The 25472-nt window shown below is 48.2% G+C and overlaps 1 protein-coding gene across 3 annotated transcripts in view; it reads right to left on the minus strand.

Moving 5' to 3' along the window:
- Nucleotides 1-25472, minus strand: part of TMEM132D (transmembrane protein 132D) — a 196621-nt gene that overhangs the window by 39130 nt on the left and 132019 nt on the right. The window lies entirely within an intron of this gene.

Here is a 25472-nt window from a genome sequence, read left to right on the forward strand (position 1 = left end):
GGGGGGCTCCTGCCTCCTGCCTGGGGCTCCCTGCTCCCGACAGCCCTGGGGCTGGGACAGGGGCACCCAAGGGTCCCAGGGCTCCAACAGGGACTCCCCTGAGCAGAGGTGAATGCTAAACATGGGCTTTCTGTGTCTCTGGGGGCAAACTGGACAGGGCAGTGAGCTGCTGGCACTGGGACAGCACAGCAAAGGCAGCAGGCTCGCTGGGGCCCCTTCCCACCCTGACAGCTGGGGAGCCAAACCCTCCAGGGCAGGTCACTTCTGCCAGCTGTACAGGCAGTGTCAGTGCCAAACCCTGCCATGGGAATTCACCTCTCCCGGCTGCACAGGCAGTGTCAGTGCCAAACCCTGCCATGGGAATTCACCTCTCCCGGCTGCACAGGCAGTGTCAGTGCCAAACCCTGCCATGGGAATTCACCTCTCCCGGCTGCACAGGCAGTGTCAGTGCCAAACCCTGCCATGGGAATTCACCTCTCCCGGCTGCACAGGCAGTGTCAGTGCCAAACCCTGCCATGGGAATTCACCTCTCCCGGCTGCACAGGCAGTGTCAGTGCCAAACCCTGCCATGGGAATTCACCTCTCCCGGCTGTACAGGCAGTGTCAGTGCCAAACCCTGCCATGGGAATTCACCTCTCCCGGCTGCACAGGCAGTGTCAGTGCCAAACCCTGCCATGGGAATTCACCTCTCCCGGCTGTACAGGCAGTGTCAGTGCCAAACCCTGCCATGGGAATTCACCTCTCCCGGCTGCACAGGCAGTGTCAGTGCCAAACCCTGCCATGGGAATTCACCTCTCCCGGCTGTACAGGCAGTGCCAATTTAATTGTCTCAGGTTCAAGAGGACAAAGTCCCTGTGATGTGTAGCACTTAGGAGCTGTGCCAGCATCCTTCTGGGGAGCTGTCCCATGCTGTTTGGGTGGTTTGCAGTGCTAACTAGGCTGCCACCAGCCCAGGGAGCTGTCATGCACCTTCCCTGCTTATCAAAGCCTCACCCAGGAAGCCTCAGAGTTGTCAGGCTGTGGTTCTTCAGAGGAATTGCTAATTAATTCACAGCCCCCAAAGTGTAACTGCACAAAGCTGTGTGTGCATCCTCGATTTCAGTCTCCAGACAGGCTGCTGGAGCTGCTCATCAGCACAGCTTGCTCCTGAAAGGAAACAAACAAACAAACAAACCTGTTTGTTTGGGGAGGATTTCCTCTTGGCTCTGCCCCAGCAGGGCCGCCAGGCACCCCCACAGAGGGGCCAGGCTTGGGGACCCTCAGAGCAGCCTGTGCAGAGCAGCAGAGCTGGGAACCTGCCCAGGGGACAGGAGATCCCTGTGCCTGCTGCCACTCGGGGCTGGGGACCCTGGCAGGGCCACGCTGTGCCAAGTGAACCAAAGGCAGTCAGGGTGTCACACCTGGGGTCACTCACTGTCCCTGTGCCAGCAGGGTCACTGTCCCTGTGCCAGTGGGAAGGGAAGGCTCCTGCAGAGGCTCGGTGCTGCAGGGGTTTTGGTGCTGCAGGGGTTTTGGTGCTGCAGGGGTTTTGGAGCTGCAGAGGGCTGGACTATAGGATAGGATGTCAGGATTTCCAGCATCCATCATTACAGGATGCTGCACATCTCCAGCAGACCTGTTTGTTCTCTCCTCCCATCTCCCACAGCTTTGCTTTCACTCTCTGGGGTTGAGCAGCACCCATTAGTAAATGAAGGTGCAAATCAAGGTGCACCCAGAACCACAGAGGTGAAAGAGACCTCTCAGATCAAGAAATCCATTTATCAACACATTCATCCACTCTGAGCTGATTCTCCCATGATTTTAGCAGTTCTGCTGCTGCTCCTGCAGCTTTCCAGAGGGGAAGCTGAGCAGCAGGGAGGGCAGGAGATGCCCAAGCCTCCAGTTTCTCACTTTTCTAAGGAGAAGAAGAAGGCTGTAAGCAACAGAGAACTCGAGTTCTGCAGGTCACTGTGGGGAGGAGAAGTGACCAAACTCCTGCTCCAAAACTCCTCCCAGACTGGCCTGGCAGTTTGAGTGGCACATTCACATTTAGGAATGTCAGGCAAGAAGCAGCCTGAGCTAAATTGGGACCATCACAGGGCCTTGGAAAGCCGCCTGCAACCCAACAATTCATTCATGAGCAGGCTCAGGGCAGAGCAGGGGGCAGCCTGCAGCCCGCGGGCTCTGCTGCCTCCTAATTAGCTCCTCAGCTGAGCTTTAAACAGAAACACAAAAATAAACAAAGGGGACATTCAGACAAAGATGACATTCCAGCTCCCATATGGCAAACGGGGCCAAAGTCTGCTGTGAGACGTGTGAGCCTGACCTTGGTGAGGACAGCGCGGTGGCCAGGGCAGAATCTGGGGCAATCACAGCACGTCCCCAGCACAAAGCCACGGCAGGGAGGGGACAGGACCCTGCCCCTGCCTGCAGAGCCTGCCCCCTCCTCCAGGCTGGGGCTGAGAGGGGCACCCACACCCTGTTCCAGGCACAAACCCATTTATCACCGGGTACTTTGGTTCTCCGCTGCCAGCCCTGCAGCTCAGGAGCCAAATCTTTGCACTTGGTCTCAGGAAGAAAATAACTATTCTTATGTTTTTTAATAGAACACAACAACCAAAGATTTCTTTCCAACAATCCCCCTACTTACAAATTCAGTGCCCACAGTGGTGGTTTTGTGGCTTCAGTGGCACGACTCACTCAGAACTTCTCAGTGATCAGCCAGTGACAACTGCCAGGATATAAATGGGTGAAACTCTGCTGGTTTCACAGCCATGCCAAGGAAGTGACCCGTACACTTGACTCCTGCCACAGATAAAGGCTGTGCTAAAGGGCAGTAGCAGAATCTGAAGGAAGATAAAACATTTTTAGGTCTAGAAGTAGGCTGGGAAAGAAAGCAGTGAGCCTGCAAGCTCTGCTTTGATCATTTAGCCCTTACAGATTTGTGACAAATTGTTTTTTCTGCATGAATCTGAACTGATACAGATTTACATGAGTAGTTAAAAAGTAATACCAATTGGGAAATAAAATCCCTAACAGCACCACAGAAAAGCAATAAACTTGAGAAGCAGTTAGACAGACAGAAGAACACTTTACAATAGGAAAAAACATTAATAACAGAGAAAAAGAGAGGTTGGACACTTGTAAAGCTGGTTGTGGCAGGCTGAAAGCAGGGAATCCAAAAAGCCATTAGAAAAAAGACATGAAGAATCTTGTAATAATATCCTGGGGAACATGCTTGCTTCAGATTCAATGCCTTTAAGACCATATTGTGTCTCCTGTGACTCTTGTTTAACATCTAATCCTTCCAGAAGGATTGGTAGAGAACTCGTGCTGGTATCAGCCCAATGTCCTCAAGGAAATAAATCTGGACTTGACGTCAAATTGCATATTTTGTACCAGGACATCTGAAGAACTTTCCTAATCTGGTGCACGCAGAGATCTGCACCTGACAATTCCTTTGGTGTCAGTGGGTGTTGGAGGGTGCAGGGGAGCAGCTCCCAAGGTCAGACACCCAGCAAGGACCTGGCTCACTCACCTGGCTCTGCTGACCCCATGCAAACATGCCCTGCTTGTACTGACAGCTCACCTGCCCTCTGTCACTGGGAGGGCACACGCTGACACAAACCCAGCTGGGAGCACCCCAAGGTCTTTTGGGGTTTCTTTAGGAAATTCTGAGAGGTAAGAAATACCTGCTTCAGGAATGGGGTTTTTTCCAGGTAAGCTGTGTGGGGCTCAATTCACAGTTGGGAAGGAAGGGGAAGGTGAGGAGCATTTATTGAGAGCTGATAAAGCCCTTGATGTGATCAATAAGTGCCTCAGACGTGGGCCTGCTGTGCCCACATTTATCTCCCTGCTGCCAGCCTGCCCAGCTGATAAATGGCTGCAGGGGCTCGGGGCTCTGTGACAAGCTTGTTCACTGGGTTACAAAGCAGGACAGCAGTCTGTAGATGACAATAACAAATGCTGCTGCTTCTGCAAGACACTGCCAGACACAGTGGACCAACACAACCTGACTTCGCTTTCTTCTGGTCAGGTTTTCCTGTGAGTTCAAAATTTACTGCAAGCTCCAGGCCCTGCAGCCACAATCTGTACCAAGCTCCTGAGCTACCCTGGCTGTACAAGGGCAGCCTGGCTCAACAAAAGGCTCTTATCCAAAATCAGCTCTGTAGGACCTGTGGTGGCTTGCTCTGAGCTCAGCCAGGCTGGAACTCAGGAGAAGTAAGATGGTGATCACAATCTCTGTAACTCAGGAGGAGTGAGATGGTGATCACAATCTCTGTAACTCAGGAGTGAGATGGTGATCACAATCTCTGTAACTCAGGAGTGAGATGGTGATCACAATCTCTGTAACTCAGGAGTGAGATGGTGGTCACAATCTCTGTAACTCAGGAGGAGTCAGATGGTGATCACAATCTCCTGTAACTCAGGAGTGAGATGGTGATCACAATCTCTGTAACTCAGGAGGAGTGAGATGGTGATCACAATCTCTGTAACTCAGGAGGAGTCAGATGGTGATCACAATCTCTGTAACTCAGGAGTGAGATGGTGATCACAATCTCTGTAACTCAGGAGGAGTGAGATGGTGATCACAATCTCTGTAACTCAGGAGGAGTGAGATGGTGATCACAATCTCTGTAACTCAGGAGTGAGATGGTGATCACAATCTCTGTAACTCAGGAGTGAGATGGTGATCACAATCTCCTGTAACTCAGGAGTGAGATGGTGATCACAATCTCTGTAACTCAGGAGTGAGATGGTGATCACAATCTCTGTAACTCAGGAGTGAGATGGTGATCACAATCTCTGTAACTCAGGAGTGAGATGGTGATCACAATCTCTGTAACTCAGGAGTCACATGGTGATCACAATCTCTGTAACTCAGGAGGAGTGAGATGGTGATCACAATCTCTGTAATTCAGGAGGAGTGAGATGGTGGTCACAATCTCTGTAACTCAGGAGTGAGATGGTGATCACAATCTCTGTAACTCAGGAGTGAGATGGTGATCACAATCTCTGTAATTCAGGAGTGAGATGCTGATCACAATCTCTGTAACTCAGGAGGAGTGAGATGGTGATCACAATCTCCTGTAACTCAGGAGTGAGATGGTGATCACAATCTCTGTAACTCAGGAGTGAGATGGTGATCACAATCTCCTGTAACTCAGGAGTCAGATGGTGATCACAATCTCTGTAACTCAGGAGGAGTCAGATGGTGATCACAATCTCTGTAACTCAGGAGTGAGATGGTGATCACAATCTCTGTAACTCAGGAGGAGTGAGATGGTGATCACAATCTCTGTAACTCAGGAGGAGTGAGATGGTGATCACAATCTCTGTAACTCAGGAGTGAGATGGTGATCACAATCTCTGTAACTCAGGAGTGAGATGGTGATCACAATCTCTGTAACTCAGGAGTCACATGGTGATCACAATCTCTGTAACTCAGGAGGAGTGAGATGGTGATCACAATCTCTGTAATTCAGGAGGAGTGAGATGGTGGTCACAATCTCTGTAACTCAGGAGTGAGATGGTGATCACAATCTCTGTAACTCAGGAGTGAGATGGTGATCACAATCTCTGTAATTCAGGAGTGAGATGCTGATCACAATCTCTGTAACTCAGGAGGAGTGAGATGGTGATCACAATCTCCTGTAACTCAGGAGTGAGATGGTGATCACAATCTCTGTAACTCAGGAGTGAGATGGTGATCACAATCTCCTGTAACTCAGGAGTCAGATGGTGATCACAATCTCTGTAACTCAGGAGGAGTCAGATGGTGATCACAATCTCTGTAACTCAGGAGTGAGATGGTGATCACAATCTCTGTAACTCAGGAGGAGTGAGATGGTGATCACAATCTCTGTAACTCAGGAGGAGTCAGATGGTGATCACAATCTCTGTAACTCAGGAGTGAGATGGTGATCACAATCTCTGTAACTCAGGAGTGAGATGGTGATCACAATCTCTGTAACTCAGGAGTGAGATGGTGGTCACAATCTCTGTAACTCAGGAGGAGTCAGATGGTGATCACAATCTCTGTAACTCAGGAGTGAGATGGTGATCACAATCTCTGTAACTCAGGAGGAGTGAGATGGTGATCACAATCTCTGTAACTCAGGAGTGAGATGGTGATCACAATCTCTGTAACTCAGGAGGAGTGAGATGGTGATCACAATCTCTGTAACTCAGGAGTGAGATGGTGATCACAATCTCTGTAACTCAGGAGTGAGATGGTGATCACAATCTCTGTAACTCAGGAGGAGTGAGATGGTGATCACAATCTCTGTAACTCAGGAGGAGTGAGATGGTGATCACAATCTCTGTAACTCAGGAGTGAGATGGTGATCACAATCTCTGTAACTCAGGAGGAGTGAGATGGTGATCACAATCTCTGTAACTCAGGAGTCAGATGGTGATCACAATCTCTGTAACTCAGGAGGAGTGAGATGGTGATCACAATCTCTGTAACTCAGGAGTGAGATGGTGATCACAATCTCTGTAACTCAGGAGTGAGATGGTGATCACAATCTCTGTAACTCAGGAGTGAGATGGTGATCACAATCCCTGTAACTCAGGAGGAGTCAGATGGTGATCACAATCTCTGTAACTCAGGAGTGAGATGGTGATCACAATCTCTGTAACTCAGGAGGAGTGAGATGGTGATCACAATCTCTGTAACTCAGGAGTCAGATGGTGATCACAATCTCTGTAACTCAGGAGGAGTGAGATGGTGATCACAATCTCTGTAACTCAGGAGTGAGATGGTGATCACAATCTCTGTAACTCAGGAGGAGTGAGATGGTGATCACAATCTCTGTAACTCAGGAGTGAGATGGTGATCACAATCTCTGTAACTCAGGAGTGAGATGGTGATCACAATCTCTGTAACTCAGGAGGAGTGAGATGGTGATCACAATCTCTGTAACTCAGGAGGAGTGAGATGGTGATCACAATCTCTGTAACTCAGGAGGAGTGAGATGGTGATCACAATCTCTGTAACTCAGGAGGAGTGAGATGGTGATCACAATCTCTGTAACTCAGGAGTGAGATGGTGATCACAATCTCTGTAACTCAGGAGTGAGATGGTGATCACAATCTCTGTAACTCAGGAGTGAGATGGTGATCACAATCTCTGTAACTCAGGAGGAGTGAGATGGTGATCACAATCTCTGTAACTCAGGAGGAGTGAGATGGTGATCACAATCTCTGTAACTCAGGAGTGAGATGGTGATCACAATCTCTGTAACTCAGGAGTGAGATGGTGATCACAATCTCTGTAACTCAGGAGGAGTGAGATGGTGATCACAATCTCTGTAACTCAGGAGTGAGATGGTGATCACAATCTCTGTAACTCAGGAGGAGTGAGATGGTGATCACAATCTCTGTAACTCAGGAGTGAGATGGTGATCACAATCTCTGTAACTCAGGAGTGAGATGGTGATCACAATCTCTGTAACTCAGGAGTGAGATGGTGATCACAATCCCTGTAACTCAGGAGGAGTCAGATGGTGATCACAATCTCTGTAACTCAGGAGTGAGATGGTGATCACAATCTCTGTAACTCAGGAGGAGTGAGATGGTGATCACAATCTCTGTAACTCAGGAGTCAGATGGTGATCACAATCTCTGTAACTCAGGAGTCAGATGGTGATCACAATCTCTGTAACTCAGGAGTCAGATGGTGGTCACAATCTCTGTAACTCAGGAGTGAGATGGTGATCACAATCTCTGTAACTCAGGAGTGAGATGGTGATCACAATCTCCTGTAACTCAGGAGTCAGATGGTGATCACAATCTCTGTAACTCAGGAGTGAGATGGTGATCACAATCTCTGTAACTCAGGAGGAGTGAGATGGTGATCACAATCTCTGTAACTCAGGAGTGAGATGGTGATCACAATCTCTGTAACTCAGGAGGAGTCAGATGGTGATCACAATCTCTGTAACTCAGGAGTGAGATGGTGATCACAATCTCTGTAACTCAGGAGTGAGATGGTGATCACAATCTCTGTAACTCAGGAGTGAGATGGTGATCACAATCTCTGTAACTCAGGAGTGAGATGGTGATCACAATCTCTGTAACTCAGGAGTCAGATGGTGATCACAATCTCTGTAACTCAGGAGTCACATGGTGATCACAATCTCTGTAACTCAGGAGTGAGATGGTGATCACAATCCCTGTAACTCAGGAGTGAGATGGTGATCACAATCTCTGTAACTCAGGAGGAGTCAGATGGTGATCACAATCTCTGTAACTCAGGAGTGAGATGCTGATCACAATCTCTGTAACTCAGGAGTGAGATGGTGATCACAATCTCTGTAACTCAGGAGTGAGATGGTGGTTGCAATATCCCCAGCACTCAGTGCTGCTCCTGTGTCTTTCTGCTTTCTGCTTCAGGAATTTCCCAGTGCCCGCAGCATTTCAGCTCCCTCATCACAAAAAGCAAATCATCCCTTCTGATTTCCTTGAGTTATCTCCTGTGCATGACCAGGACAACTGAGCAGGGCCCCAGGGGGGCCAAAGAGGTGAGGCAAGAATAAAAGATGAGTGAGAGAGGCTCCAGCAGAAATTCACAAGAGGATCAGGGATCAGAACAACCCCTGGCCTCAGCCACAGGGATCCTCAATGGAACACCCCTCTATTTACTGGAACTGCACTGTAAAAGAAGAATTAAAGCTTCTTCTCCTGTCCTGCTTAGGGACCCAGTTTGCAGATAGACTTGAAGAATTGTACTGGTAAATGGAATGGATTTTGGCATTACTGGAAAATATAAGCCCTCAATATCAAATATTAAATTATTCCTGATTAATTCTTTTATGGGCTCGGACTTGCAACTGATTTAATACTCCTGGATAATTACTCCTGTTATAACTGTGCCTTTGATTTTTAATTAACCATACAAAGTTTCTCATTCAAATCTAATATTACCTTTGTTAACAGTGTCAACTCTCTGTTTAGAGATTCTGCTCACATTAAACTGTATGCTGAGAAATTAAAATCTGCTTTTCCTCAACTGTGTGAACAGATTCCGTACCAGGCTTATTTATTCTATGTAATTATCTAGGAAAATATTGTTTCTGGTATCCTGAGCGCTGCTGTCTGCCTTTCTGTGAGCAGCACTGCTCTGTGCCCCCTCATCCCACTCACACAGGATCCCAGACTGGAGGGGCTGCAAGGGACCTCCGATCCCATGGGCAGGGACAGCTCCCACTGCCCCAGCTTGCACAAAAAGCCAAAGCACAACACTGTCAAACTTGTGTGCCTTTACTCACCTATATTCTTCTTTACAGGTGTAATTGAGTGAATTTAGTCCATTAAAATTCAATAGAAGTGATCTGCCTGGGAACTGCCTGCTGAGGAACTTCAGTCATCAGGCTCCTTGAAATGCAGAGTCTGGATCTGAGTTTGGGTGTCACGCTTGAACCATGCCCATCAGAATGTGGTCCTTGGTTTGAAAATGTCAGGGTTTCTGCTTTAACTCTCGGTAACTAGATTCACATTTACCCACGGAGAGAGGTCTGTGTCAGTCTCTCAAAGGTGTGGGCAGGTGCCACACCTGCCTGGACTCAGAAAGAGAGACAGCCCCTGCTGGTGTATGGCTTCATGGGAATGGTTGGTAAAGCTCCCTAGAATCAAATGAAATGGTTTGCTTTTTCGCTAGCTAACATTTTTACAAAGGTTCTTCTCAGAACACTGGGCACTCTCCTGTCTGACCTGTTGCTAAATGCAGCTGTGCAGAGCAGATCTCCCAGGCACAGCCCCATCCCCTGGGTGTGCTGGACCAGCTCTCCTTCATTTGGGAGCTTTCCCGTCCTGCTTGTTCAGCCCTCCAGAGGAGCAGCCTCACACTGGAGGCCTCTTTGCCCTTCTTATGTTAAATAACTTTGCTGTTAGGGAGGACAAATCCAGACTTTTGTAAGCCAAGTCACGTCCCGGCATTTTCAGTCTATTTTGCTGTTTGTGACCCCTGCCCTCGCAGAGATGAGGTTCAGAACAAGTTTAAGGAATTGGGCAGCAATTACCAAGTGTGGGACCAAAGGACTCAGAGGAAGGAGAGCTGACCTGACCCTGACTCCTGCTCCAGCCACAAACACCCTGAAAGGGCTGGAGAACACTTCCGAACTCCGGCTAAGCTCCTCTGTGCTTAGCAAAGGATCACAATCCTCCAGCCTGCAGGGCATGGGGCACCTGTAATGCAATTCACTCACCGCTGTGATAGGCACATAGAAAAAATAGAAATATATAAATATATATATTTGGATATATATAATGTATTAAAAACTCAGCATGGCAGTGCTGCTGATTGTCAATTCTCACAAATGCTAAAGGATTTCTGAGAGCCTACAAAGATCTGGCAAAATTTTTAGATATTTTAAAGCTTTCAACCATTTTCCATTAGGATTCTCAGAGGAGTTGAACTGAGGATCAGAAGCTTTGCAGAGAAACATGAAAAATGCAAACACAGGAATGATGTGCTGCTGCTCCACCTCCCTGGCTGGCACCCCAAGGAACTGAGATCAGGAACAGCAGGGCTCAGGCTGTGCCCTGACTCTGCCCAGCCACTGAGTTACACCTGCCTGCATGCCAGACAAGGATGCTACAGCTCATTCCATGGCTAAAACCAAGAAAATGGAGTCTAAGAAAATAATTACGTTGTGCTTGAGGAAATATGGAAATGACCACGAGCTGCTGCATTTAACAGACTTCTTGAAATTAAATTATTTGTATTCAAATATGTGCAAAACCAATGATCATTTTTGGTTTTGATCAGCTCAACCTGTTCTTTGGGGAAATTAATTTGATGCTGTGGGTACAAACACTCTTTCAGAATGCTCACCATGAAGCAATGCTTTCCTCCTTAGCACCAAAGCAATTTTCAAAGCATTCCCATTGATAACACAAACCAACCAGAGGAACCATTTCAGGAGGAGGACCAGAAATTGCAATCAGAGAAGTAATACTTAAAGCACAGTTTAATCCATATTCATCCCAGGCCACAGGCGGGTGGGGAGCAGCAGGAACAGGAACAGGAGAGCTGTCCATGTCTGATCTTCAGAGAAGCACAGACTGGAACCTGAACTTCTGCCTTCCCCACCTAGCACACAACTTCATTTCCTTCCCAGGTGGTCTCTAATGTCCAGAATTATCACTAGCAATATCCTCATTCATTTTCTTTCAATTCCTTCTGTAATTGCTTGGGGATATTAAGTGCTGCCAATATTGGGGTCATTATTAACCACAGGCAAAATATGCATTGGAAGCCCACAAAGCTTGCTTCTTGCCTTGTTACCATAGTTACACCTGACCAAGAGGTGACACCTGAACTCTGTCTTCAGGCTCCAAGTAAGTGAGGAAGAACCAAAGAATCTCAGAAAATGAACTGACAGTGTTTGAAGAAGAAAAGGTCAAGCACACTCATGGGGAAATCTTAAAAATTTAAGCTCACACTATTAATTTCTATAAACAACTTGTTATCACCCTGCCTACACGGATCTGATGAGATTATTCTTGCCAGCTCTTGATCATGATACTGTGCAACTGCATATTGAAAAGCTCTGCCTTTGATCTCAGGGAGCACAGCCATTACAGAGAATGTACACACTGCACGCCTACTAATCTTATTCTGATTTTTCCTGGGAAATGAGCAGCTCTGAAACATGAATCTCAAATCAGGAAACTTCCATGATCACAGAACAAGCAAAAGGCAGGCATTAATTGATTTTAAATCTGACAAAATGATTAATACCAATACTTACACCCTCGGATTTCTCCATCTGTCAAAATCGTACAGCAATTCCAGCAGGTACAGAGGTGTAACACAAAGTTCCTGCTCAGAGTTCCATGAGCACCTCAGAGAGCAGAGCTGTGCTAATGCACACCAGGGGTGTTCAACTCTTGTGTCCAAATTTCCTCTGTGAGGGAAGGGTGATGAGCACAGCTTGCTCTGCCAACCCTAAAACACAAACAATGGGATTCATTCCCTTGATTTTCACTGGAATGACACGGAGCCCCAGGGCTGTGTTTTAGTGACAGGACACAGCACAGCTGTGTTGGGGTTTTTACAGCTGCAGGAGAAGGTGCTGAGGCTGGCAGAGCCCTTTCCCTGTGTTGCCGAATTAAAGCAGTGCCAAGGCAGGGCTCAGATCAGCCCGAGCCCAGCAGTGTCTGTCACACAGCCTGCACTCTCCTTGAGGTGTGACATATGTCACTTCACCATTGTCTCTGAGTGTTTCATGCTAGGCTAGACGTGAAGTTTTGGAAAAAATAAAAGCAACTTTGCAATCATACATGTCATGTCAGATTTATTCCTGGCATGGAGATGACCAGCCTCTGAAAGAAAGGCTCAAAAAGCCATTGTGCAGAAGATGGACACACCTGGCTTACTCTGTGCTTGAAGGGCAGCTTGTTGTTGTTTGGGAGATTTGTTTTAATTACAGCTAAATAAAACCAAATAATGTACCAGAAAATCATCAATCTTTTCACCTTATGTCACCCTTCCTTTTGATGCTCATAATTTCTTTGACTTCTTTCCTCCACACAAGCCACGCTCCTGGGTGTCTGAGTGTATCTCAGCCTCTTGGTTTACAATTTTAGCATTCAAAAAGCTGAGCAGGGGGAACTTTCTCCAGTCCCAGATAAATCAGGCTGGCAGCCATGTGGCCCCAGTAATTTCAGAGCTCTCCCTGAGCACTGCAGGATGTCAGACCTGCACCCTACAAAGTTTGTAAATCCTGCAAAGTTTGTATTCTGCACAGATCCACAGCTGTTCCAGATCTTTTACAACATCTTGTGGGGCAAACGTGGGTGCCATGAATCTGAAAAGGCAACCTGTCAATCCAGAGCCCGTGTGCTCATTTTCCTCAACAGCTTTCAAGGACATTTACCATAAATCTGTGGAAGAAGAGCTACTTACAGGTCTGGGATTTATAGAAAGTGCTGCCTATTTGTGCTCTGTCTTCTGTCAATAGCATTAAGATTTGCAGTTTGCACTGAATTATCCAATGACCTAAATCCTAGCAAGCTATCAAAATCTGTTTCCCAGATAAAGTCGCGCTGGAGTTTGATACATTTATCAGTGCCAGACACACAGCTCTGCTTACAAGCACGGCAATTTCTCAAGTCTTCTTCAGCAGCACACAAAAGGGAGGGACAAATGAATTACAACCTATTCACTCCGATGGTTTAAAACAATTATCACCCATTGGAAACAAAGTAATACAATTCCTGCCTCCTGATTTCACACAGCCTCCTGCTCTAATGAGGCACTGTTTATTTACCTCATGTAAAGCACCCAACTCTTCTGCTGACAGCTCCAGAATGCTTTATTGTTCTTCCATTATGCTAAATCCCTGGGCTAGACCATGCCTCATTATAGAAAATACAATGCAGTGCCAGCCGGCAGAGCAGGACCTGCTGTGGGAGAGGCAGGGGCTGTGCAGTGTCAGTGCAGCCCTGCGGGACAGGGACCTGCAGCTGCAGATGTGACACGGACACTCCCTGGCTGCACTGCTCTCCAGCACCAGGGCAATGCTCTGGGGCACCAGCAAGGAGCAGGGAGCTGGAAGCAGCACAACAAATCAGAAATGTACACCAGTTTGGAGATGTACACCACTTTAGACATGTACACCAATTCAGAAATGTACACCAGTTTGGAGATGTACACCACTTTAGACATGTACACCAATTTTGCAATGTGCACCAATTTAGAAAAGAATACCAATTTTGAAATGTACACCAAATTAGAAATGTACATAGTTTTTGAGATGTACACCAATTTAGAAATGTACACCAATTTTGAGATGCACACCAGTTTTGAGATGCACACCAATTCTGGGATGCACACCAGTTTTGAGACGCACACCAATTTTGGGATGTACACCAATTTTGAGATGCACACCAGTTTTGAGATGCACACCAGTTTGGGATGCACACAGCTCCTTTGGAACCCCAAGTGTTCCCAGGTTGCAGTGCAGATCTCAGAGGACATTTCCAGGGGTGGTTCCACCATCCAGGAGTTCCTTGCCAGAACAAGGACCAGTGTTATAAATCCAACAGCTGGCTGGCTGCACAGAGATGTTCCATGCTCTCCCACGGGACAAGCTCTGCTGTCAGTTATTTCCCAAACTGGCAGGGGAACAGTGAGGGTCCCTGCAGGGACAAAGAGCTGCTGCCACCCTACAGAATGTGCTCCACCAAAAACCACATCCGTGTCCTGTGAGAGCAGGCACAGCCACTCCTGCCAGCCCAGGGCAGTGACAAGGCACTGTTGGAAGCCATGGGAGCACAGACACACAAATGGCTCAGCACACAGGAAAAAGGAGAACCCAAAACGAGACAGACACATCCCTACAGGGATAGCAGAGCTCCTGGGGTGTTATCAGGGGCTCCCAGCAGCTGAGGCCCCAGGAATGCCCATCTGTGGGCACACACAGCACCAGCAGAGCCTTCAGCAGACACAGCCTGTGGGAGCCAGCCCAGCCCAGCCCCACCCAGGGCTCTGAGATGTGCTCTGGGGCTGTGGGCACTCCTAAGGCTCTCACACAGATCAAAGAGCAAAGCTCCAGGACATAAAAATATCCCTCTCATCCACCTGAGGGAAAGACTGTCCTCGGGAGGAAAAGGAACAGCTTTCGCTGGAAAAATCCTACACTAAGAATTTAAGTTTTTTAAGAGCCTGGGAGAGATTTTGAACAGCTTTTGGAGCTTTCTAAACTCTGCAGTCTGCCTTAAGCTAGGTTTATGTTGCATAAACACTTGCTTTCAGATTTATTATTATTATGAAAGACACAACAGGAGCATAATAAATGATTGTGGTATTAAAGCACATTTTACAGCATCATCTTGAGTGCTGCTTGCTTTAATGCTCTGCTTACATGACATGGAGGGATTTGCTCTGAAACTGCATTAGGGTGGAGGGATAGAACTCCACAGTACAGCCCAGAACATTTCTTTCTCTTTTCTCTGAACAATTCTCAATTATCCCCAGCCCTGTGAAGAACTCACCCTCAGCTTTGCCATACAAGGGTGGCAGCGCTGGCTTGCTGCTCTGCAGGGAAGGGTTTGGGATTCCAGGGAAGCTGGTAACAAAGATTGGCTCTGCCTCCATTGCTGTGGCCTTTGGCCGTGCTTGGAACAGTGCAGCCACAGAGCCAGGGCACAAACCAGGGTCAGCAAGGGGGGAAAGAGGTTCTGAACAGAGGAAGGCGTCCTTACAGTGGGAAAGAAATGAACAAATTGGAGCCTGGCCTTTGGATACAGGATTTCATCACCCCTCTGCTTTGTGCACTGGGAGCAGCAGCAGCTGGGGTGGCGGAATGCCCTGCTGGGAGGGGGAACTGCCCTTCCTGGCCATCCTGGGGTGCAGGGATGCGCAGGGATGAACTGGGGGATGCTCAGGGATGAACTGCCCTTCCTGGCCATCCTGGGGTGCAGGGATGCTCAGGGATGAACTGGGGGATGCTCAGGGATGAACTGAGGGAGAGGCTCAGGGATGAACTGGGGGACAGGCTCAGGGATGAACTGAGGGAGATGCTCAGGGATGAACTGAGGGGGATGCTCAGGGATGAACTGAGGGGGATGCTCAGGGATGAACTGGGGGATGCTCAGGGATGAACTGGGGGATGCTCAGGGATGAACTGCCCTTCCTGGCCATCCTGGGGTGCAGGGATGCTCAGGGATGAACTGAGGGGGATGCTCAGGGATGAACTGAGGGGGATGCTCAGGGATGAACTGAGGGATGCTCAGGGATGAACTGAGGGAGATGCTCAGGGATGAACTGGGGGATGCTCAGGGATGAACTGGGGGATGCTCAGGGATGAACTGAGGGAGATGCTCAGGGATGAACTGAGGGATGCGCAGGGATGAACTGGGGGATGCTCAGGGATGAACTGAGGGATGCTCAGGGATGAACTGAGGGAGATGCTCAGGGATGAACTGGGGGATGCTCAGGGATGAACTGGGGGATGCTCAGGGATGAACTGAGGGAGATGCTCAGGGATGAACTGAGGGATGCGCAGGGATGAACTGGGGGATGCTCAGGGATGAACTGAGGGAGATGCTCAGGGATGAACTGAGGGATGCTCAGGGATGAACTGAGGGAGATGCTCAGGGATGAACTGGGGGATGCTCAGGGATGAACTGGGGGATGCTCAGGGATGAACTGAGGGAGATGCTCAGGGATGAACTGAGGGATGCGCAGGGATGAACTGGGGGATGCTCAGGGATGAACTGAGGGAGATGCTCAGGGATGAACTGAGGGAGATGCTCAGGGATGAACTGAGGGATGCTCAGGGATGAACTGAGGGAGAGCTCAGGGATGAACTGAGGGGGATGCTCAGGGATGAACTGGGGGACAGGCTCAGGGATGAACTGAGGGACAGGCTCAGGGATGAACTGAGGGATGCTCAGGGATGAACTGCCCTTCCTGCCCTTCCCAGGGGTGCAGGGAGACGCTGCTGGAGGGAAAACCCTCCCAGCTCCCATGGCAGCACACCTCAAACAGTGCTGAGATGGAGCCCTCCTGGCTCTGGCTGCCAGGTAATGCAGCAATTGGGTTTTGTATTCAAGCTGCAGATTAAATGAGCTGTCTAAAACCACTGTGACCCTGGATGTTTACGGGAAAAAAATATTTTAAACATCAGCTTGAAGGACTGCTTAAAATAATTAATCTTCTCAAAAGTACTAGGCAGAATTTTGGTGTCCAAAGGTAATGCATTTCTTTGGATTCTTATTGTCTCCTGGATTTTGTTTTGTTCTTTCCTACTAGGAAAACAAAATGCCATTTTCTAGGAATCCTATTCTGAAATTATGCAAGATACCCATGATGTACAGTAATAATTGACACCATCAGATAGCACAAAGACTGAGGCTGTACAGCTTTTGTAACAAATGAGTTTTGGCTTCCAGTTAGTAAATGTTGCTACAGACTCCCTGTTTCCCTCTGCTCCTCCCCACAGTTAATCTACTTCTGATTGCTGTAATGTTCCCCACAGACAGACAAATTGTTTGGGGTAACTTAAAGCATTTACATTAGTTTTTCGTTGGTGACTGTTTCAATTAGCAATGTCATCTATTTCTGAAAGCTTTTTGCTTTTAAATAATTACGGTTTACCCAAGAGGTTAGCACAAAAGAAATATTTGAAATGCTAATCCACCACCTCAGACAAAACTGTTCCAGCAAATTTAAAATCCTGTTGCTTCTTAAATATATTGTAAAATACAATAGTGTCCACAGCATACTGATAACCCCTGAGCAGCACAAAGGAAGGGGCCAGTGCATTCCACGAGCTGGGTATGAAATGGAAATGCTGACAGACCTGAAACGAGCTGAGATGGGGCTCAGGGATTTAATGAGCACAATAAGGGGCAGGTGGGCTGAGGGCTCCTGCCAGGATCAGATCCTGCCAGGAAAATCTGCCCTTTGAAGCTGCTTCTTAACATAATCTGTACACAGGACCAGGCTGGGAATTACAACAGAAAGTGTCTTTTCATGTTCCCTTTGTCAGGCAGGCCTTTTACAGCCTTGTCACTAACACACGCACACGGATATATATTTATATTTAATGCCAGAGCAATTGGATTTCTTCTGGAACATATTTCTTTTTCTAACTACATTCAAATCCAGAAAAGAGGAAGAAATCTGTTGCTTTGGTGCAAACCATGCCTTATCTCTGGATTTAGTGCTTATGCTCTTTTTCTTCCTATATTTGATGCACTTGGACCTAAATCATTAAAACACATGCTCAGCCTAAAGAGCTGGGAACGCTGAAAATGTGCAGAAATGAGGCAGCTGTGCTAAGGCTTCACTCTGTGCCACGTACCTGGTGGTTCCGTGCGTTTGCCAAAATGCAGTTAGGAGTTCCAGCTGCTGGCTCGCTGGCTGGGATGGCAGCAAGGCTCTGGTTGCTCCCCTCAGCTCCCAGACAGGCACCAGGACGTGCAGGTGCCACCTGGAAAGGCTGGGCAGGGAGGCAGACGGAGGCACAGCAGTGCCCGGGAGCTTTCCCTGCTCCTGACCCTGCAGGAGTTTTCCTGGCACACACTGAGGGCAGCCAGGGACATTTCACCTCCTCCAGTGCCCTGATCCTGCAGAGCACAGGGCTGGGGCCCTGCCCTGCACCTGGGAACGGGCAGAGAAGGAAAAGCTTACCAACCATGGCTATTCAGGATATATTTGTGATTGTTACTGCTTTTCTCACCCTAGAGACAGGCGATGGATGGAGAACTCCTGCTGAACCCAAAGGCATGCTGAAGTGCACTCTGAATGCTGCTACTGCCCATATCCTGCACAACCTAATGCAAACTCTGCTCCTGAGTACCTAAAATGGCAGAGCCCCAAAGCGCCATTTCTGCATGGGACAAGAGTCACTGCTTTGGGGCTGCCCTGTGCAGAGCCAGCTCTGGGGAAGGCGAGCTCTCAGGACACTGCCTGCCTCCTCTCCCATTCCTCAGGCCTGAAAATTAACCGCAACCACACAGCTTCAGCCCTTGAGCACAAGCTGATGGGAACAAATCCCACCCAAAATAGGCCTTCTGGCTGTTCAGGTGTGCAAACCTTGGTGGGCTCAGGGCAGCAGCTGGCTGGGAGCTGCTCCTGCGCCCTGCCCTTCCCACCAAGGTTTGCACCCCATTTACCAGGCACCCCCAATGCAGGACTTCATAAAGACACGTCAGAGTTAGCTGCTGCCCTCAGATCATTCCGCTGGATTTCAAGTTAAGTATTTTAATGTATCTGGAATTAATTTTCTTGGTGTTAAAGTGCAAACTGGGCTAATAAAAGTGACACATTGACTTTTTCCAGAGAATGATGTTCAGCTTACGCAGAATGGCAGCATAAATGAAAATTAGCCCCAAGACAATGTTAATTACATTTTATCCATTAGTAGGAGGGTAATTGAGCCACTCATTTTCACTGCAAAGAAAACCCTTCTGGCTTCATAAAGGGAAACTATGTGTTTAATGTGCAAATTAAAGTCTAACAATGGAAAAATTCGCAATAGAAAGAGAACCCAAATGCAGGTAATGTATATCTATATTATATTGCAGTGACCATCTTGGACATAATCCGTGTTATTGACCTCTTGCTGAGCTGAGAGAGACTTCAAAGTGCAGGACAGAACCCAGTTATCTGAAGAATCAGCCAGGAACTACTGACATGAACATGAACCATCCTGAAAGCCTTGACTGAACCAAGCAAACACCCTGCATGTTGCTGGCAGTGCTATTAGAACTAATACTGCTCACAAATAACAGCTGCAGAAAATGGTCCTTGTTGATTTAAATCTTCCCACTCATTTCTATTAGATCTGTATGTGGCTGAAAAAATGACATTTGGTTATCTTAGACAGAAATCCCCCCAGACAGCTGAAGGCATCTGGGTAGATCTGAGCAACCCCTGGAAACCAGGGAGCACATTCTCTTTCAGGACCTCTACAAGTGCTCTGGCATCTGTTAGCAGTTGCATTCACAATTTGAGTTTTGAGAAACACAGGATACATCAATAAAAGTGTATTTTGCTCTCTGGACTGCTGGAAACACCTTGCTGTTTATCTATATTCTATGATATCCTATTGCCTTTGGAAACACATTGCTGTTTATCTATATTCCATGATATCCTATTGCCTTTGCACCTTCCATGGCTAAATAGCAACATTTTCAGTTCTGGATATTAAACTGCTATAGAAAATTCTTATTCCTCTTACCTACAGGCTCCAACTCCTTTTCTGCATGCCTGTTATCTACCCTGGGCCTCACTCCATTGAGAGGAACCATTTCTGTCTGGGATTCTCTAAGAGAGCTCTGGAGCTGCTGGAGGTGGGCAAGGTGCAGGAGGGCTGGAGTAACTGTGGAGGAGAGCTGCAGATGAAGCTACAACAGGCTGGTGCAGGCACTGCAGCTGACCAGGAATCACTGCAGGTGCGGATGAAGCCATCACAAGCTGGTGGAGTTTATCCAGCTATCACAAGCACTGCAGTTTATCCTGCTGGAATCTCTGCAGGTGCAGATGAAGCCATCACAGGCTGGTGCAGGCACTGCAGTTTAGGCAGCTGGAATCCCTGCCTCTCAGGGGAACAGAGAGCTCACCAAACACAGCATTTCAGTGCCACCAAGCACAGCACACCACAACATCCTCTGATCCACCCCCTGGGCACAGTCTGGGCCATGCTGGGAGATGCTGGGGACAGCGTGGGACAGACCAGCTGCTCAGGAGCCCACAGTCACTCTGTCACCTCCCTGCCCTGTCCCCAAGGTCAGTAAATGAGGGAGTGCCCCAGACCTGAGCACTGAAAGCTGCTTGTGCACAAACAGCACAAGGAAACCCCACCACAACCAAACCATCATTTTCATCAGCAAATCAAGCGTAGGTGGAACAAGATTCAGTTGGAGATAATATTATGGATTATCTGCCCACTGGGCTCAGTGGAATCCAGATCAGATCCTTGAACTTCCTGACCCCAGGAGCAGCATCTGGGCAGTTACAGTGAATTCAGAATTCCTGCTTCTACTAAAGCCAAAAATACATTCCCTTACTCAAAAATAATAATTTTAAAATCAACCTTTATCATAATATTACCACGAGCATTGAAAAGGATTATCTTATTACAGAAATGAAATTACTTAAATTTACCCTCATTATTGTTTCCCAGGGAAAAAAGGCTTTTTTTTATTTCATTGTGGATGAAGCTGCTATTTGCATTTAAATGAAGACATCTGAAGAAGAGGAGCTAGAAAGTTAGGGGTGTTTTTCTTTGAGAATGGTATTTCATGTCAGTATTCTATAATGCAAACCCAACTCCACTTTCTGCTTCATTAAATAGTCTGTCACAAGCTGCTTTCCAAAAAACTGTCATGGAGAGTGAGACACTCTGATTATTCCCAGCAGAGGCTTTGTAATGATGGCAGTGTTGGTGTCCCCTGAATACCTGACTTCAGCAAACAAATGAGCTGTTTCCATATTGCCTGTACAGCATGGATTTTTTTAATTGACTCATCACCATTGACACACTTAAACAATCTTTCTCAATGCCCTGATAGAAACAGGCTGTATCAATGGGACAGCTTCCATTCCACCATGAACACCCTGCAAAGCAGGTGGACACAGAAACACTCATTGCAGGCCAAAGACATTGCTCAGGAGGACAGGCAGAGCACCCAGCTCTGCACCCTGACACCTGCAGGGATTACCCTGGAGGGAATTACCATTTTCCTGATGGGAAGCGGGATTCCATGGAATGGCATTCCCTCTGTGTGAAATCCCACCCCAGGGGACACTGGGATTCCAGGCTGGCTTGGGATGTGGGGACAGCAGAGCCCAGGAGTGCCAGGCACGGGCTGTGTACCCAGCCCCAGGGACTGGGAAGGCCTTGGCAGTGCCACCCGAGCTCCCATCCCTGCCCAGGCTGGGGCAGAGCTCACCTGGGCCGCAACAGGCTCAGACAGAAGCAGGGCAGGCTCAAAGAGGAAGACGAAAGCAGAGCCAAGGCTGTTTTAGGAGTCACCTGGATGGGAAGGTAGGAGTTCAACAGCAGCAATAAAGTGTCAGCCAAACCCAGCATGGAAAACATCTCCTTTGTCCCTCTCCTCACACCAGAATGAGAGCCAGGACTGATGAAAAGACATTCCCTGTGTTGAAGGTGCTAATTGTGAGCTTGCATGCTGCACTCAGAGCCCGCTGATTAGAAATGCTCATCTGTGCCAGGTGGGGGTTTGTCACAGCCAGGGTGACCAACGTGAACACCAAGCACTCCTTCACAGCCCAGCCTGTCTGGGGAAGGCTCTGCCCACAACAGGGGGACTCAGTGCCTTAAAAAAATAAAATTCAGTCTCTTTTAGTCTGCCCAGGCTCCAGCTGATTGGTTTTGCTCAAATACCAGGCTATTTCTCATTACTGATTGGTATTTAATTTGCAGATCCTCTGCTCAACAAAGATAAAAGGTCAATGCTCAAGTTAACACATGGAACTCCTACTTATTGTTAAAGATTTCAGGTCATTGATCTGTGCTCCATGTCTGTGTTCTGTGCAAGTTCCACTCTCTTGTAACTACACATGGCACAGTTTCTAAAGCTATTGTATCAGCCACCTACCAAATGCATGGTGAATAAAGCAAAAATTTTTATTTTATTACAGTAGACACCTCATTTAATTGATTTTCAAGAATAATAATTTTAAACTAAGCAGTAAATGGTCTCAAGAAAATTCCTTTTAATGCAGCAAGGCAGGGATGCTTTGATTACTTAAACCAAGGGAAACCAAAAAGCTGCAGGAAGCTGCAGAAAAGAAAGGAAAAACTAAGGATGAAATTCCTCTCCCCAGTGTATTCATGCACAGCCTGCCAAGGCCAATGGAAGTTCAGTGTGCATATCCCAGGCCAGGATTTGGTCCAAAGGGATGGCTTTTCACAGGATGCTGCTTTTCCCCTGCACACAGCGCTGGCACAGGCCCATTGGTGTTTGGGGGCACTGTGCCCTAGGCAGGCCCTGCACGGGGGCATTGCCCACCCTGCCTGCAGAAATGGGGCTGGGGGTGCCCAGGCAAGCAGGGGTTTGCTGAGCCCCTCTGGGAATGGATTCCTCATGCCCTGACTGCCCCATCCACTCCGCAGCGATGCCCAAGTGAAGGTGGCCCAGGTTCATCTCTGCTTTATCCAACGGAGATGCAGAGGGGCTGTATGCAAACAGCCAGGACGATGCCAGGTCCCAGTCTGTGCCCTCTGGAGCCTGCAGTGTGGTGAGCACTCACTCCTGAGTGTGCCCAGCAGCCCTGGCTGCTGCCTGAGCCCTGCCCTAACCCAAATGCAGCCCTCTGCGACACCCCAAGAGCTCCTGCAGGACTCTGCAGGCACTGACATCACCCCAAATGCAGCCCTCTGTGACACCCCAAGAGCTCCTGCAGGACTCTGCAGGCACTGACATCACCCCAAATGCAGCCCTCTGTGACACCCCAAGAGCTCCTGCAGGAACCTCACCCCAAAGGCTGATCCCAGACCATCCTCTGCAGGCACTGACATCACCCCTAATGCAGCCCTCTGTGACACCCCAAGAGCTCCTGCAGGACTCTGCAGGCACTGACATCACCCCTAATGCAGCCCTCTGTGACACCCCAAGAGCTCCTGCAGGAACCTCACCCCAAAGGCTGATCCCAGACCATCCTCTGCAGGCACTGACATCACCCCTAATGCAGCCCTCTGTGACACCCCACAGGAGCTGATCCCAGCCCATGCCCTGCCAGGGCTGACTGCAGGCACTGACATCACCCCCCAGGCTGAGCACAGAAATTACACATGCACTAGGACCTGCTTGGTAACTGGAAACACACCTGAAATCCACATTTTTAAGAAAATGAGAAGAAACAGACTACAAATCAGTAGCAATATCCACAAGCTGAGGTATTCAGCGTGCCTCTTTGCCGAGGCAGGAGCAGTAAAACTCAATCTCCTGAGGGTGTGTCACACCCTGCCCTGGTGAGCAGGGTATCTGCACCAACAACAGAGCACCAGCCCTGCCTCTGCTGAGCAATTACACATACAGCCACCAAGGTGTAACTCATATGTACAGATGGATGAGCTTCTCTTTATTCCCTTTTCTCCAAATAAACCTGCATTTAACTAAAAGCTGACAAATGCCTTTCTTTCCTGGCCCTCCCTTTCCCTCCCCACGCTCCCTCTCCCCTTTAGATGTGACTCAGAAGGGAATCTTTCACAAACCAAGGCTGCTTTAAAGGCTTTGTGCTTTGCAGACATCCAGGAAAATATTAAATCCTACTGGTTTAGGCCTAGAAATAGTAAATAAAACAGCAAATAGACAGACACCTTTGAAGCTCAGTTCATGTTTTTCTATGGAAAGCCTCCAGCCAGAAACAATATAAATGCCACTCCCACATGAACAAAAATAACCAACTTCAGTCCTTTAAAATCATTTTGAGGACCACCTGATGATCTTTTCATAAACATCTGCACTGATATCCAGGGCAGGAGTAGGGCATCAATCTCTCCACACGAACACTCGTGAAACAGGAGTGGTTCTGTCCCGAGTGCCTCCAAAGGGAGCTGCTGATGTGCTGGGAGCCTGCTCAGGAGGAACAAGCCAACAGGCCTGTGACTCAGAGCTCCTGCACTCATACCTTTATTAACAAGCTTCTTTTCCTTTCTTTCCAGTGAATTCTGAAAATCATTCCTTTTGTCAACTGTCCTGCGAACAGTACACGAGGGCAGCTGCAAGTCATTTCTGCAGCCATAAAGAAGTGTAGTCACATATTCCTGTGCTCCTCTCCTGCCAGAATAATTCCATTTGCTCAGTGCTGAGGACTTCTCCAACAAATATGATCTGTTTATGCAAGCAAGGTGGGAAAGGTTCACTTTGCCTTTCCCTCCCGAGTTCCAACCAACAGGCAGAGAATGGATGTGGAAAGAGAATCAGACAGACATAAAAGAAACAACAAACCAAAAGCTGCTCCTTGGCCACAGAGAGATCAGTCTTTCTGTAAATAAAACCAATCAGAGCCCATTACCAGAGTGCTCTCTCACTGCCTCCAAGCCTCAGTGACAGGTAAAATGCTCCCTTCAGGAGCAGCTGGACTGACTCTTGTTTGCACAGGGGTTTTCTCGGGTTGACATTTGAAGTTATTTGTCAGATGCCTGCAGTGAAAAGTCGAACTGCAGCCCAGAGCACAGCTGCTGCTGTGAGCCCTCCCGTGGGTTTGGGGACACCAGCCTGGTCCAACCAAGGCCCAGATGTTCCCCAGAGTCACAGAAAGCTCCTTCCATCCAACACAGAGCAGGCACACACTCTGCAAGTGCGTTTGGCCTTGGTAGGAAAGGGGAATGTGGAACTCACTGCAGCCCTCCCACAGGGGGTTTGGAGGGAGGGGGACAGTCCCAGGCTGGGCTCTTGCATGGGTAGGAAATAAATTTCACATTAGGCTGTAAGCACTCTAAGCACTTACACACTGTTTTCAGTGCTTCTTAGCTTAAAGACTTTTAAAAGCAGGAAACAAGTTAAATGCTTTCTTCCAGCTATTTGTCCATGAAGCAACTCTTGATTGGATCCATTTAAGATACAAAAGAAAGACTGAGAGGAGATAAGAGTCCACTGGCAGGTATTTCTAAATGTCACCCCGCTAACAGAACACCCTGCAGCTGCTGCTGCTCTCCCACCCTCCCCTTCCTCTCTCCCACCCCTCGGTTCCAGTGCCCCAACCAGCAGCACTAAAGGGATGTTACACACGCACATTTCTAGTGGAAATAGCGACTTTTGAAAGGGCACGGCTGGGCAGCCTCTCCCCTGCCAGGGCTGTGCAAAGCACACAAAGGTCACCATGAAGATGTTCAGGGGTGGAGGGCACAGACTGAAGTGTGATCAAATTCCATCCCGGGAAGGCTGGATGAACTTCCCAGCAGAGGGCACTGGGAAGACAGGTATGAAGGGAAGATAATTGGTGTGTTCAGTTTAGCAGAACATCCACATTCTCCTTCCATTCTCAGCCTCTGGGAAAT

This window comes from Melozone crissalis, unplaced genomic scaffold, assembly GCF_028551555.1.
Source record: "Melozone crissalis strain CALT ecotype California unplaced genomic scaffold, PUWL_Pcris_2 ptg000063l_1, whole genome shotgun sequence".
NCBI lineage: Eukaryota > Metazoa > Chordata > Aves > Passeriformes > Passerellidae > Melozone > Melozone crissalis.